Consider the following 16,066-nt stretch of genomic DNA (forward strand, 5'->3'; position numbering starts at 1 on the left):
GTGCCTCCCCGAACCCCAAACTGGGGAATTTTTAAGCTACGGCTACACATATGTCCATTAAGGGCCTTGGGAAATGGGCAGAGTCCAAACTTTAGATGGTTGAAATCTTCAGGGTCAGAAGCGCTCACCATCGGCCTTGCTTAGGTTACATTTTATCTGTCATTGATAGGTGATGTCGATAAAATATCTATTCTTTTCCAGATTATTTCCCCTTATAGGTTATTGCAAAATATTCAGTGTAGTTCCCTGTGCTATACAGTAGTTCCTTGTTTATGATCTATTTCATACATAGCAGTGTGTATGTGTTAATCCCAGACTGTTAATTTATCCCTTCTCCTACCTATCCCTTTTGGTAATAATAAATTATAAGATTTTATACTTCTCAGAAATGGGGGAGCTGAAAGAGAGGTATCCTTTTCAATGGAAAAGCATTCAAAACAAGATTGAAGCTTCAGCCAAGAGTATTCTATCTACATCCTTGGAAATAAATCCCTTCATTGCTCTAATGTTGGCCTGACAAATAAGACAGACTTCTTCACTGAACTTGCTTACAATAAAGTGATGGAAATATCAAACGTAAGTCTTAGAAACATCTTACTTTACCCGAGCCTTATACACTGCTCTATGTTAACTACAGTTTGGCTCACACACCTGTTCATTGAAGTTACAATGTTCTCAATTTCTGTTACTGATCCTCCAGAGTGGACCCCAACAGGAGTCCCCGCGCCCAGTGTCATTGGAGCCAACAGATCAAGACTGAGTTTGGTTCAGAAGCAAAGGAAACTTTATATTTTGAAAATAGAATGGAGAGGTGAGAGCGTGCACTCCCCCGTGGGCTGTGGGCTGGGCTGCTGTGTAGGGATCCCGGCAGCGTCAGTGGGAGGGAGGGGATGGAGCTGTCAAAGGCTGGGTTGGCTGCAGCTCAGGCTCTATGTCACGGAGTCTACATGGGACCCCGCTAGCTGAGGTGTCGACCCAGCCATTCTGCACTAGGAAATCGGGTCTGAAGGGCCGGGTGTGGGACCTCTGCATGCGGAACCCCAGGAGCACGTGATATTAGACCAAGCACAAAGGAAAAACAGGTTAGACTTTATTTTATTGCCCAGATTCTCTTTTTATCTCCCAGGAATTTTTAATGAACGTTGCCGGAGACGAACACCTCCTCTGCCTTTTGTCCTGTACCTCATTCTTGGGGTGCTGAGAGTGCAGACCCCTCTTTTGTAACTGCTTCATGCTGAGTTGGGAGCCCTCATACCCGGGGGGAGGGGCAAAATTTCTCCCGAGCACCCTCCAGGTGCGGTTGATTGTCCCAAGGCCTCCTGCCTCACTGCTCGTCCGCCTGAGCACCAGCATTGGAAGAGTTATAGATTCTAATGACCTTTAAGGGTCCAGGAAAGAGATGCACAGAGATGCTGCAGTGGCAGGTTTCACCCCACCCCACATTTGTTCGGCGACCTTAGGCTGACGTTTTTTGCCAGCCTAGATGCTCTGACCAGTAGTCTGTGCTTTCTTTAATTAGGTCCCTGAATTAATGTACAAACAGCACCATGTGTCAGAGCCCTTTCCGCTCAACTCCCAGACAGTCCAGGGTCAGTGGTGATCCAGGACCATGATGTGCACTGAGTCAACGCCCTTTAGAAGTAGCCAGCAGTCCAGCCGGTCATATTGGCCACCATCACCGCGGTGTCTGTAGGGTTTTCTATGGAGAAAGCGTGATATACATTTCCCCCGCCAAGCTTATTAGCTCCCCTCTGCGTGCAGTAAGTCCTGCAAGCAGTAAGTAGTCTGCTCTTTCGGGGCACAGTCTTGTTGTTTTCTGAGAGAAACTCCAGGTCAAGTGATGGTCACACGAGTCATCTTGGGGGCCCATTGCCCCCGTTTGTGTCCCTGGAGGTTGGAGTTGGAGGGCCTCCTCACTCGAGGTCAGTGTGTCCACAGAGTGACCCCTGCAATGTCAGGGCATGATGGGTGGTTAGGATCACCACGTGGGGTCCTTTTCCCTTAGGAGGGAGCTGGCCTTGCGGGCTGCTGATTTCCAGCTTTTTAGATACCCCAGTATCCTGGCCTGATGGGGCGGTGGGCAAAGCCCTTGGTGACCATAGTTTATCATACCTGAAGGGCATTCTTGTGTTGCTCCATTTCAAGTGGTTCCAGGTTTTGCACTAAGGCTCCCAGGGCGATTAACCTTTGACCGGGTATGTAAAGGTCAAAGGGTTTAGTTAAATTAGGGAGTTCCTGGGCAAGGGTCTGAATTGACTGCTCTTTCCATTCTTGAAAGGCTGCTTCTGGATTCTATTCAAAAGGATCATCATCTTTTCGTGTCAGTGTTTCATGTAGAGGCCCAGCTATTAGACTGTAGTTAGGGATCCAGATGCAGAAAACCTTGGCCTCCCCAGGAACCCCTAAACTGTCTTCTAGTTTTAGAAGAGGTAAGGCTGCAAATGGCTTCTTCCCTATCCTGGGATGTGTTTCTCTGAATATCTGTGAGAATGAAGCCCAGGCATGTCACCTTAGCCTGGGATATTTGAGCCTTTTTCTTGGACACCTTCTATCCTTTCTTGGCTAGGTAGTTCAGAGGCGTCTTTAGTAGGCCTGGCGATCAGAATGTCATCTGCATATTGAAGGAGGGTTCCCTTTTACAGAGGTAGAACTTTTAGGTCTTTAGAGAACATTTCCCCAATGATGGTGTGGGGATTTTTGAACCATTGGGGCAGGACGGCCCAGCATTATTGCTTTTGTTGCATGTTGTGGCCTGCCAGTCACAAGCCAAAAATTCTTGTGACTCTGAGATGAATGGAATACATAAGAAGGCATCATTGAAGTCTAATACAGAATGCCATGGCCTGGTGGATGGTAGAATGACCAGCAGTGTGTAGGTACTGGCTGTATATCCTTGGTGGCTTCACTGACTGTCCTGATATCCTTTACCGGGTCTCCAGCAGCCCATGGGGCTCTCGTGGTCAGGCCAATCCCAGGATATGGAGCTCACCTGGGCTGCACCCCCCACCCCACAGCCCACGGGGCTCTCGTGGTCAAGTCCCTCCCAGTGTATGGAGCTCACCTGTGCAGTTACCCAGCAGCCCATGGGGCTCACATAGTCAGGCCCTTCCCAGGATACGGAGCTCCCCTGGGCAGGTAACCAGGCAGGGCTGGACACACAGAAACCGTGCACATAGCCCAACTTGCAGAGAACCCCCAGCTCACCTGTTGCTCACAGCTGACACAGAACACCTCAGAGCAAGACTTGAACTAACAAACAGCAGCTCTGACAGGTCTGTGACCCTGGCTATCACTCTGTGCAGCCTCTCTCTGCCTGGTCTTCCAGACACTTCCACTGCAGCCAGGGCACCAGGCCTCTGTCTCCACCCACCATCACTCCTCTCCCTGACTCCTGGGTTCCTCTCATTAGGATAGGGTCTTCTTGAATTTGTTTTCCACTCATGGACCAGATAAAATGATAAGAAAACAAGCCACAGCTGCAGCCCCTTGTCTATCCTGACTCTCAAGAGCCCACACGTGTTCCTTGGGCCTGGCCCGTTTAACAAGGTTCATTTTCTGCAACTGGGAGCCCCTGAGGGGTGAGGATTGGCTGATTTGGGCAGCCTGACACTGCCTGCCGGCCCTCCCCAGGTGTGCCTGGTTGAGGTCAATATAAACAGCGCTCCAGGCAGCAATAGCCCCTGAAGCTGTGCCTGACTCCATATTCTCTGCCCCGTCAGCAGTGTCGGGGCTGTGCTGGTGGGAGGGAGTGAGGGGCCACGGTTTTGTGGGGGGCCCGGTGTGAGTGGTGCTCTGCTGGCTTTTCTGCAGGATTTTCCAGGCTGCCACCTGTAAAGAAGAGGATGTGTCACCCATACCTTCCGCTGGAATATCTCTCCGGCCAGTGGTGAGGAAGGAAAAAAGCAGTGGGGGCCGGGACAGGAGGGGTATCTCAGGTAGGGCAATAGAAAGCTTCCAGAAGAGCGCCCGGGGCCAGGACCATCCTGGCTGGCCTGCAGGCACCAAGTTGGCCTGCGTGCTGTCGCTGGTGTGGCTCCAGGGCCCTTCCTCTAGGCTTTCAAGCCCTTGTACATATTCAGGTGTTTTACCTGGGAAGGGTGGGAACAGTTCAGCAGCAGCTGGCCTGGGGCTCAGCTCACGTTTACTCACAGATGCCTCAGCACGGTCCCCCAGCTTTGCAATGAGGACGCTCCTTGAATGGGGGGTGGGTTGCTGGCTGTATGGGAGGTGATTCCCCACCTCTGACCAATTTCAGAATTGTTTACCGCTGGAGCAAGTGCCCTGATAGGGTTTCCCTCTGTATAACTGGTGGGTTCAGCATTTTTTTTTCTTTTATGGTTCAAGTTAGATTTGATTCCTCTTTTATGTATTTATAGATATAAGCATGGAAATAATTCATTCCTATAAATACATCTGTGTGAAGGGAAGAACTTTTTTCTGTTTTATTTTAAAATTTTATTTTTTTAAATTTTGAAATTTAATTTTATTTATTTTTTTATACAGCAGGTTATTATTAGTTATGTATTTTATGCATATACATGTATACAGGTCAATCCCAATCTCCCAACTCATCCCACCACCACCCCCCCATGGCTTCCCACACTTGGTGTCCATACATTTGTTCTCTACCTCTGTGTCTCTATTTCTTCCCTGCAAACCAGTTCATCTGTACCATTTTTTAGGTTCCACATATATGCATTAATATACAATATTTGTTTTCCTCTTTCTGACTTCCTTCATTCTGTATGACAGTCTCTAGATCCATCGATGTCTCTACAAATGACCCAGTTTCATTCCTTTTTATGGCTGAGTAATATTCCATTTTATATATGTACCACATCTTTATCCATTCATCTGTCTGTGGGCATTTAGGTTGCTTGCATTACCTGGCTATTGTAAATAGTGCTGCAATGAACATTGTGGTGAATGTGCCTTTTTGATTTATGGTTTTCTCTGGGTATATGCCCAGAAGTGGGATTGCTGGATCAGATGGTAATTCTATTTCTAGTTTTTTTAAGGAAACTCCATACTCTTCTCCATAGTGACTGTATCAATTTACATCCCCACCAATAGTGGAAGAGGGCTCCTTTTGTCCACACCCTCCCCAGAATTTGTTGTTTGTAGATTTTCTGAGGATGCCGATTCTAACAGGTGTGAGGTGATACCTCATTGTAGTTTTGATTTGCATTTCTCTAATAATTAGTGCTGTTGAGCAGCTTTTCATGTGCGTCTTGGCCATCTCTGTGTCTTCTTTGAAGAAACGTCTCTTTAGATCATCTGCCCATTTTTGTATTGGGTTGTTTGTTTTTTTAATATTAAGCTGCATGTGCTGTTTATATATATTGGAGATTAAACCTTTGTCCATTGATTTGTTTGCAACGATTTTCGCCCATTCTGAGGGATGCCTTTTTCCATTCCCGATTTTTTAACAAAAAAGGAAAGAAAGAAAAAGAAGCAGAACACTAATGTGCGTAAAATATGCCTTTGGAAATGGTCGTTTTGAAATATGGACGTCCTTTGAATTTTTTGGTCGATATGTGACCCCAGGATTTGTTTTCAGGGCAGGTGTCATTTACAGGCCTGCAATGATTTTGAATATCAACTGACCATTAGCGCTGGGATTAAAGCTGCTGTTGCGTGAAACGGCCACAAGGTGGCAGCAGTCCTTCCTTACCAAATCTGGTTACTAGGGCAACAGAGCCTCAATGGAAGTCGTGTTCTAGATTGGAATTTAGAATGGAATGTGCCAGGAGAAAGCACCTCAAGTTTGTCTCACTACTTCTTGTTCGTGTTTTTAATTTTTTTATTTTATTTTCTATTACAGCAAGTTTGATTACAATGTTTGGCTTGTTGTAGGTGTGGAAGATGTGGATCTTTTACACATATACAGATGTCTGTTCTTCCTGGGATCCTTTTCCCATGTACGTTAGGACAGAATGTTGAGTAGTCTTCTCTTGGTATTCCGTAGGTCTTTGGTGATTATATATGTCACCTGTGTTTGATTATGTCTGTTAACCCCGATATCGTAATGAAACCAATCCTCACACCTTTCCATTGGTGAACCATAAGTTTGTTTAATGAATCTGTGATTGCCCTTCTCCGTGGAAATATCTGCCCTGGTATCCATTTTTAGGTAATACCTATAAGTGATATGATACGATATGTGTCTTTCACTTTCTGACTTACTCCAAGCCACGTGATTACCTCTAGACTCATCTACGGGGCTGCAAATGGCATTGTGTCCTTTTTTTCCTTGGCTTCTATTCTGCCTTAGCGAGGTCCATTTTCAACAATGTGATTCCCTGAGGGTTGTGGATTAGCTGACCTGGGCAGCCTTACCCTGCCGGCCGGCCCTCCCCAGGTGTGCCTGGTTGAGGTCAATATAAACAGCGCTCCAGGCAGCAATAGCCCCTGAAGTTGTGCCTGACTCCATATTCTCTGCCCCGTCAGCAGTCTCGGGGCTGTGCTGGTGGGAGGGAGTGAGGGGCCAAGGCTTTGTTGGTGGCCCAGTGTGAGTGGGGCTCTGCTGGCCTTTCTGCAGGAGTTGCCAGGCTGCCACCTGTAAAGAAGAGGATGTGTCACCCATACCTTCCGATGGAATTTCTCTCCGGACAGAGGTGAGGAAGGATAAAAGCAGTGGGGGCCGGGACAGGAGGGGTATCTCAGGTAGGGCAATAGAAAGCTTCCAGAAGAGCGCCCGGGGCCAGGACCATCCTGGCTGGCCTGCAGGCATCAAGTTGGCCTGCGTGCTGTCGCTGGTGTGGCTCCACGGCCCTTCCTCTAGGCTTTCAAGCCCTTGTACATATTCAGGTGTTTTACCTGGGAAGGGTGGGAACAGTTCAGCAGCAGCTGGCCTGGGGCTCAGCTCACGTTTACTCACAGATGCCTCAGCACGGTCCCCCAGCTTTGCAATGAGGACGCTCCTTGCATGGGGGGTGGGTTGCTGGCTGTATGGGAGGTGATTCCCCACCTCTGACCAATTTCAGAATTGTTTACCGCTGGAGCAAGTGCCCTGATAGGGTTTCCCTCTGTATAACTGGTGGGTTCAGCATTTTTTTTTCTTTTATGGTTCAAGTTAGATTTGATTCCTCTTTTATGTATTTATAGATATAAGCATGGAAATAATTCATTCCTATAAATACATCTGTGTGAAGGGAAGAACTTTTTTCTGTTTTATTTTAAAATTTTATTTTTTTAAATTTTGAAATTTAATTTTATTTATTTTTTTATACAGCAGGTTATTATTAGTTATGTATTTTATGCATATACATGTATACAGGTCAATCCCAATCTCCCAACTCATCCCACCACCACCACCCCATGGCTTCCCACACTTGGTGTCCATACGTTTGTTCTCTACCTCTGTGTCTCTATTTCTTCCCTGCAAACCAGTTCATCTGTACCATTTTTTAGGTTCCACATATATGCATTAATATACAATATTTGTTTTCCTCTTTCTGACTTACTTCATTCTGTATGACTGTCTCTAGATCCATCGATGTCTCTACAAATGACCCAGGTTCATTCCTTTTTATGGCTGAGTAATATTCCATTTTATATATGTACCACATCTTTATCCATTCATCTGTCTGTGGGCATTTAGGTTGCTTGCATTACCTGGCTATTGTAAATAGTGCTGCAATGAACATTGTGGTGAATGTGCCTTTTTGATTTATGGTTTTCTCTGGGTATATGCCCAGAAGTGGGATTGCTGGATCAGATGGTAATTCTATTTCTAGTTTTTTTAAGGAAACTCCATACTCTTCTCCATAGTGACTGTATCAATTTACATCCCCACCAATAGTGGAAGAGGGCTCCTTTTGTCCACAACATCCCCAGAATTTGTTGTTTGTAGATTTTCTGAGGATGCCAATTCTAACAGGTGTGAGGTGATACCTCATTGTAGTTTTGATTTGCATTTCTCTAATAATTAGTGCTGTTGAGCAGCTTTTCATGTGCGTCTTGGCCATCTCTGTGTCTTCTTTGAAGAAACGTCTCTTTAGATCTTCTGCCCATTTTTGTATTGGGTTGTTTGTTTTTTTAATATTAAGCTGCATGAGCTGTTTATATATATATTGGAATTTAAACCTTTGTCCATTGATTCATTTGCAACGATTTTCGCCCATTCTGAGGGATGCCTTTTTCCATTCCCGTTCTTTTAACAAAAAAGGAAAGAAAGAAAAAGAAGCAGAACACTAATGTGCGTAAAATATGCCTTTGGAAATGGTCGTTTTGAAATATGGACGTCCTTTGAATTTTTTGGTCGATATGTGACCCCAGGATTTGTTTTCAGGGCAGGTGTCATTTACAGGCCTGCAATGATTTTGAATATCAACTGACCATTAGCGCTGGGATTAAAGCTGCTGTTGCGTGAAACGGCCACAAGGTGGCAGCAGTTCTCCCTTACCAAATCTGGTTACTAGGGCAACAGAGCCTCAATGGAAGTCGTGTTCTAGATTGGAATTTAGAATGGAATGTGCCAGGAGAAAGCCCCTCATGTTTGTCTCACTACTTCTTGTTCGTGTTTTTAATTTTTTTTTTATTTTCTATTACAGCAAGTTTGATTACAATGTTTGGCTTGTTGTAGGTGTGGAAGATGTGGTTCTTTTACACACATACAGATGTCTGTTCTTCCTGGGATCCTTTTCCCATGTACGTTAGGACAGAATGTTGAGTCGTCTTCTCTTGGTATTCCGTAGGTCTTTGGTGAATATATATGTCACCTGTGTTTGATTATGTCTGTTAACCCCGATATCGTAATGAAACCAATCCTCACACCTTTCCATTGGTGAACCATAAGTTTGTTTAATGAATCTGTGATTGCCCTTCTCCGTGGAAATATCTGCCCTGGTATCCATTTTTAGGTAATACCTATAAGTGATATGATACGATATGTGTCTTTCACTTTCTGACTTACTCCAAGCCACGTGATTACCTCTAGACTCATCTACGGGGCTGCAAATGGCATTGTGTCCTTTTTTTCCTTGGCTTCTATTCTGCCTTAGCGAGGTCCATTTTCAACCATGTGATTCCCTGAGGGTTGTGGATTAGCTGACCTGGGCAGCCTCACACTGCCGGCCGGCCCTCCCCAGGTGTGCCTGGTTGAGGTCAATATAAACAGCGCTCCAGGCAGCAATAGCCCCTGAAGTTGTGCCTGACTCCATATTCTCTGCCCCGTCAGCAGTCTCGGGGCTGTGCTGGTGGGAGGGAGTGAGGGGCCAAGGCTTTGTTGGTGGCCCGGTGTGAGAGGGGATCTGCTGGCCTTTCTGTAGTAGTTGCCAGACTGCCACCTGTAAAGAAGAGGATGTGTCACCCATAACTTCCGATGGAATTTCTCTTCGGACAGAGTTGAGGAAGGAAAAAAGCAGTGGGGGCCGGGAGAGGAGGGGTATCTCAGGCAGGGCAATAGAAAGCTTCCAGAAGAGCGCCCGGGGCCAGGACCATCCTGACTGGCCTGCAGGCACCAAGTTGGCCTGCGTGTTGTCGCTGGTGTGGCTCCACGGCCCTTCCTCTAGGCTTTCAAGCCCTTGTACATATTCAGGGGTTTTACCTGGGAAGGGTGGGGACAGTTCAGCAGCAGCTGGCCTGGGGCTCAGCTCACGTTTACTCACAGATGCCTCGGCACGGTCCCCCAGCTTTGCAATGAGGAATATCCTTGCGTGGGGGGTGGGTTGCTGGCTGTATGGGTGATGATTCCCCACCTCTGACCAATTTCAGAATTGTTTACCGCTGGAGCAAGTGCACTGATAGGGTTTTCCTCTGTATACCTGGTGGGTTCAGTTTTTTTTTTCTTTTATGGTTCACGTTAGATTTTATTCCTCTTTTATGTATTTATAGATATAAGCATGGAAATAATTCATTCCTATAAATACATCTGTGTGAAGGGAAGAACTTTTTTCTGTTTTATTTTTAAATTTTATTTTTTAAAATTTTGAAATTTAATTTTATTTATTTTTTTATAGAGCAGGTTATTATTAGTTATGTATTTTATGCATATACATGTATACAGGTCAATCCCCATCTCCCAACTCATCCCACCACCACCACCCCATGGCTTCCCACACTTGGTGTCCATACGTTTGTTCTCTTCCTCTGTGTCTCTATTTCTTCCCTGCAAACCAGTTCATCTGTACCATTTTTTAGGTTCCACATATATGCATTAATATACAATATTTGTTTTCCTCTTTCTGACTTACTTCATTCTGTATGACAGTCTCTAGATCCATCGATGTCTCTAAAAATGACCCAGTTTCATTCCTTTTTATGGCTGAGTAATATTCCATTTTATATATGTACCACATCTTTATCCATTCATCTGTCTGTGGGCATTTAGGTTGCTTGCATTACCTGGCTATTGTAAATAGTGCTGCAATGAGCATTGTGGTGAATGTGCCTTTTTGATTTACGGTTTTCTCTGGATATATACCCAGAAGTGGGATTGCTGGATCAGATGGTAATTCTATTTCTAGTTTTTTTAAGGAAACTCCATACTGTTCTCTATAGTGTCTGTATCAATTTACATTCCCACCAATAGTGGAAGAGGGCTCCTTTTGTCCTCACCTTCCCCAGAATTTGTTGTTTGTAGATTTTCTGAGGATGCGGATTCTAACAGGTGTGAGGTGATACCTCAATGTAGTTTTGATTTGCATTTCTCTAATAATTAGTGCTGTTGAGCAGCTTTTGATGTGCGTCTTGGCCATCTCTGTGTCTTCTTTGAAGAAACGTCTCTTTAGATCTTCTGCCCATTTTTCTATTGAGTTGTTTGTTTTTTTAATATTAAGCTGCATGAGCTGTTTATATATATTGGAGATTAAACCTTTGTCCATTGATTTGTTTGCAACGATTTTCGCCCATTCTGAGGGATGCCTTTTTCCATTCCCGTTTTTTTAACAAAAAAGGAAAGAAAGGAAAAGAAGCAGAACACTAATGTGCGTAAAATATGCCTTTTGAAACGGTCGTTTTGAAATGTGGACGTCCTTTGAATTTTTTGGTCGATATGTGACCCCAGGATTTGTTTTCAGGGCAGGTGTCATTTACAGGCCTGCAATGATTTTGAATATCAACGGACCATTAGGGCTGGGATTAAAGCTGCTGTTGTGTGAAATGGCCACAAGGTGGCAGCCGTTCTCCATTACCAAATCTGGTTACTAGGGCAACAGAGCCTCAAAGGAAGTCGTGTTCTAGATTGGAATTTAGAATGGAAAGTGCCAGGAAAAAGCCCCTCAGGTTTGTCTCACTACTTCTTGGTCGTGTTTTTCATTTAATTTTTTTTATTTTTTATTACAGCTGGTGGCGGGTTTCCGTTCAGGGGTAGGGTTAGGGTTAGGGAACGGCAAGGCTTAGGGCTCAGGTGAGGGTACGGAAACGTGGGAGAGTCAGGCTATGTGCTGACGCACGGGTCAGTGCTGGCCTACGGGCCAGGAGTAGGGTACCGCTTACGGTAAGGTGTAGGGCTGGTGGCGGGTTTCCGTTACGGGCTAGGGTTAGATTTAGGGAACGGCAAGGCTTAGGGCACAGGTGAGGGTACAGAAACGTTGGATAGTCAGGCTACGTGCTGACGCAGGAATCAGTGCCAGCGTATGGGCCAGGATTAGGGTACGGCGTAGGGTAAGGCGTAGGGCTGGTGGTGGGTTTCCGTTCCGGGCTAGGGTTAGGGTTAGGGAACGGCAAGGCTTAGGGCACAGGTGAGGGTACGGAACCGTGGGAGGGTCAGGCTACGTGCTGACACACGGGTCATTGCCAGCGTACGGGCCAGGAGTAGGGTACGGCATAGGGTAAAGTGTAGGGCTGGTGGTGGGTTTCCATTCTGGGCTAGGGGTAGTGTTAGGGAATGGCAAGGCTTAGGGCAGAGGTGAAGGTACGGAAACGTGGGAGGGTCAGGCTACGTGCTGACGCACGGGTCAGTGCCGGCGTACGGGCCAGGAGTAGGGTGCGACTTAGGGTAAGGCTTAGGGCTAGTGGCGGGTTTCCGTTCCGGGCTAGGGTTAGTGTTAGGGAACGGCAAGGCTTAGGGCACAGGTGAGGGTACGGAAACGTGGGAGGGTCAGGCTACGTGCTGACGCACGGGTCAGTGCCAGCGTATGGGCCAGGAGTAGGGTACAGCGTAGGGTATGGGGTAGGGCTGTTGGCGGGTTTCCATTCCTGGCTAGGGTTAAGGTTACGGAACGGTAAGGCTTAGGGCACAGGTGACGGTACGGAAACGTCGGAGGGTCAGGCTACGTGCTGACGCACTGGTCAGTGCCAGCGTACGGGCCAGGAGTAGGGTACGGCATAGGGTAAAGTGTAGGGCTGGTGGTGGGTTTCCGTTCTGGGTTAGGGTTAGGGTTAGGGAACGGCAAGGTTTAGGGCACAGGTGAGGGTACGGAAACGTGTTAGGGTCAGGGTACGTGCTGACGCACGGGTCAGTGTCAGCGTACGGATTAGGATTAGGGTACGGCGTAGGGTAAGGTGTAGGGTTGGTGGTAGGTTTCCGTTTCGGGCTAGGGTTAGGGTTAGGGAACGGGAAGGTTTAGGGCACAGGTGAGGGTACAGAAACGTGTTAGGGTCAGGGTACATGCTGACGCACGGGTTAGGATTAGGGTACGGCGTAGAGTAAGGTGTAGGGTTGGTGGTAGGTTTCCGTGCCGACCTAGGGTTAGGCTTAGGGAACGGCAAGGATTAGTGCACAGGTGAGGGTACGGAAACATGTTAGGGTCAGGGTATGTGCTGACAAACGCGTCATTGTCAGCGTACAGATTAGGATTAGGGTACGGCGTAGGGTAAGGTGTAGGGTTGGTGTTACGTTTCCATTTCGGGCTAGGGTTAGGGTTAGGGAACGGCAAGGTTTAGGGCACAGGTGAGTGTACGGAAACGTGTTAGGGTCATGGTACGTGCTGACGAACGGGTCAGTGTCAGCGTACATATTAGGATTAGGGTACGGCGTAGGGTAAGGTGTAGGTTTTGTGGTAGGTTTCCTTGCCACGCTACGGTTACGCTTAGGGAACCGTAAGGTTTAGGACACAGGTGAGGGTACGGAAACGTGTTAGGGTCAGGTTGCTTGCTGACGCACGTGTCAGTGTCAGCGTACGGATTAGCATTAGGTTACGGCATAGGGTAAGGTGTAGGGTTGGTGGTAGGTTTCCGTTCCAGGCTAGGGTTAGTGTTAGGGAACTGCAAGGTTTAGGGCACAGATGAGGGTACGGAAACGTGTTAGGCTCAGGGTACGTGCTTACGCACTGGTCAGTGTCAGCGTATAGAGAAGGATTAGGGTACGGCGTAGGGTAAGGTGTAGGGTTGGTGGTAGGTTTCCATTGTGGGCTAGGGTTAGGGTTAGGGAACGGCAAGGTTTAGGGCACAGGTGAGTTTACGGAAACGTGTTAGGGTCAGGATACGTGCTGACGCACGTGTCAGTGTAAGCGTACGGATTAGGGCTTGTGTACAGTATAGGGTAAGGTGTAGGTTCTGTGGTAGGTTTCCATTCCGCGCTAGGGTTAGGGTTAGGGAACGGCAAGGTTTAGGACAGAGGTGAGTGTACGGAAACATGTTAGGGTCAGGGTACTTGCTGACGCATGGGTCAGTGTCAGCGAACGGATTAAGGTTAGGGTACGGCATAGGGTAAGGTGTAGGTTTGGTGGTAGGTTTCCTTTCCGGGCTAGGGTTAGGGTTAGGGAACGGCAAGGCTTAGGGCACAGGTGAGGGTACGGAAACGTGGGAGCGCCAGGCTACGTGCTGACGCACGGGTCAGTGCCGGCGTACGGGCCAGGAGTAGGGTACGGCATAGGGTAAGGCGTAGGGCTGGTGGTGGGTTTCCGTTCCGGGCTAGGGTTAGTGTTAGGGAACGGGAAGGCTTAGGGCACAGGTGAGGGTACGGAAACGTGGGAGGGCCAGGCTACGTGCTGACGCATGGGTCAGTGCCGGCGTACGGGCCAGGAGTAGGGTACGGCGTAGGGTAAGGCGTAGGGCTGGTGGCGGGTTTCCGTTCCGGGCTAGGGTTAGGGTTAGGGAACGGCAAGGCTTAGGGCACAGGTGAGGGTACGGAAACGTGGGAGGGCCAGGCTACATGCTGACGCACGGGTCAGTGCCGGCGTACGGGCCAGGAGTAGGGTACGTCGTAGGGTAAGGCATAGGGCTTGTGGTGGGTTTCCGTTCCGGGCTAGGGTTAGTGTTAGGGCACGGCAAGGTTTAGGGCACAGATGAGTGTACGGATACGTGTTAGGGTCAGTGTATGTGCAGACGCACGCGTTAGTATGAGGGTTCGGCGTAGGGTATGGTGTAGGGTTGGTGGTAGGTTTTCGTTCCGGGCTAGGGTAACGTTTAGGGAACGGCAAGGTTTAGGGCACAGGTGAGGGTACGGAAACGTGTTAGGGTCAGTGTACGTTCTGACGCACGGGTCAGTGTCAGCTTACGGATTAGGATTAGGGTACGGCGTAGGGTAAGGTGGAGGGTTGGTGGTAGGTTTCCATTCCGGGCTAGGGTTAGGGTTAGGGAACGGCAAGGTTTAGGGCACAGGTGAGGGTACAGAAACGTGTTAGGGTCAGGGTACATGCTGACGCATGTGTTAGGATTAGGGTACGGTGTAGGGTAAGGTGTAGGCATTGTGGTAGTTCTCCATTCCGCGCTAGGGTTAGGGTTAGGGAGCCGCAAGGTTTAGGACACAGGTGAGGTTACGGAAACGTGTTAGGGTCAGGGTACTTGCTGACGCACGTGTCAGTGTCAGTGTACAGATTAGGATTAGGGTACGGCATAGGGTAAGGTGTAGGGTTGGTGGTAGGTTTCCGTTCCAGCCTAGGGTTAGGGGTTGGGAACAGCAAGGTTTAGGGCACAGGTGAGGGTACGGAAACGTGTTAGCGTCAGGGTACGTGCTGACGCTCGGGTCAGTGTCAGCGTACGGATTAGGATTAGGGTACGGCATAGGATAAGGTGTAAGGTTGGTGGTAGGTTTCCGTTTCAGTCTAGGGTTAGGGTTAGGGAACAGCAAGGTTTAGGGCACAGGTGAGGGTACAGAAACGTGTTAGGGTCAGGGTACATGCTGACGCACGGGTTAGGATTAGGGTACGGTGTAGAGTAACGTGTAGGGTTGGTGGTAGGTTTCCGTGCCGGCCTAGGGTTAGGCTTAGGGAACAGCAAGGATTAGGGCACAGGTGAGGGTACGGAAACATGTTAGGGTCAGGGTATGTGCTGACGCACGGGTCATTGTCAGCGTACGGATTAGGATTAGGGTACGGCGTAGGGTAAGGTGTAGGGTTGGTGATACGTTTCCATTCCGGGCTAGGGTTAGGGTTAGGGAACGGCAAGGCTTAGGGCACAGGTGAGGGTACGGAAACGTGGGAGGGCCAGGCTACGTGCTGACGCACGGGTCAGTGCCAGCTTACGGATGAGTAATAGGGTACGGCATAAGGTTAGGTGTGGAGCTGGTGGTGGGTTTCCGTTCCGGGCTAGGGTTAGGGTTAGGGAACGGCAAAGCTTAGGGCACAGGTGAGGGTATGGAAACGTGGGAGGGCCAGGCTATGTGCTGACGCATGGGTCAGTGCCGGCGTACGGGCCAGCAGTAGGCAACGGTGTAGGGTAAGGCATAGTGCTTGTGGTGGGTTTCTTTTCCCGGCTAGGGTTAGGGTTAGGGAATGGAAAGGCTTAGGGCACAGGTGAGTGTACGGAAACGTGTTAGGGTCAGTGTATGTGCTGACGCACAGGTTAGTATGAGTGTTCGACGTAGGGTAAGGTGTAGGATTGGTGGTAGGTTTTCGTTCTGGGCTAGGGTAACGTTTAGGGAACGGCAAGGTTTAGGGCACAGGTGAGGGTACGGAAACGTGTTAGGGTCAGGGTACGTTCTGACGCAGGGGTCAGTGTCAGCTTATGGGTTAGGATTAGGGTACGGCATAGGGTAAGGTGGAGGGTTGTTGGTAGGTTTCCATTCCGGGCTAGGGTTAGGGTTAGGGAACGGCAAGGTTTAGGGCACAGGTGAGGGTACACAAACGTGTTAGGGTCAGGGTACATGCTGACGCACGGGTTCGGATTAGGGTACGGCATAGGGTAAGGTGTAGGTTTGGTGGTAGGATTCCGTTCCGGCCTAGGGTTACACTTAGGGAAC

This window comes from Mesoplodon densirostris, chromosome 14 (genome assembly GCF_025265405.1).
Source record: "Mesoplodon densirostris isolate mMesDen1 chromosome 14, mMesDen1 primary haplotype, whole genome shotgun sequence".
NCBI classification, from domain to species: Eukaryota; Metazoa; Chordata; class Mammalia; order Artiodactyla; family Ziphiidae; genus Mesoplodon; species Mesoplodon densirostris.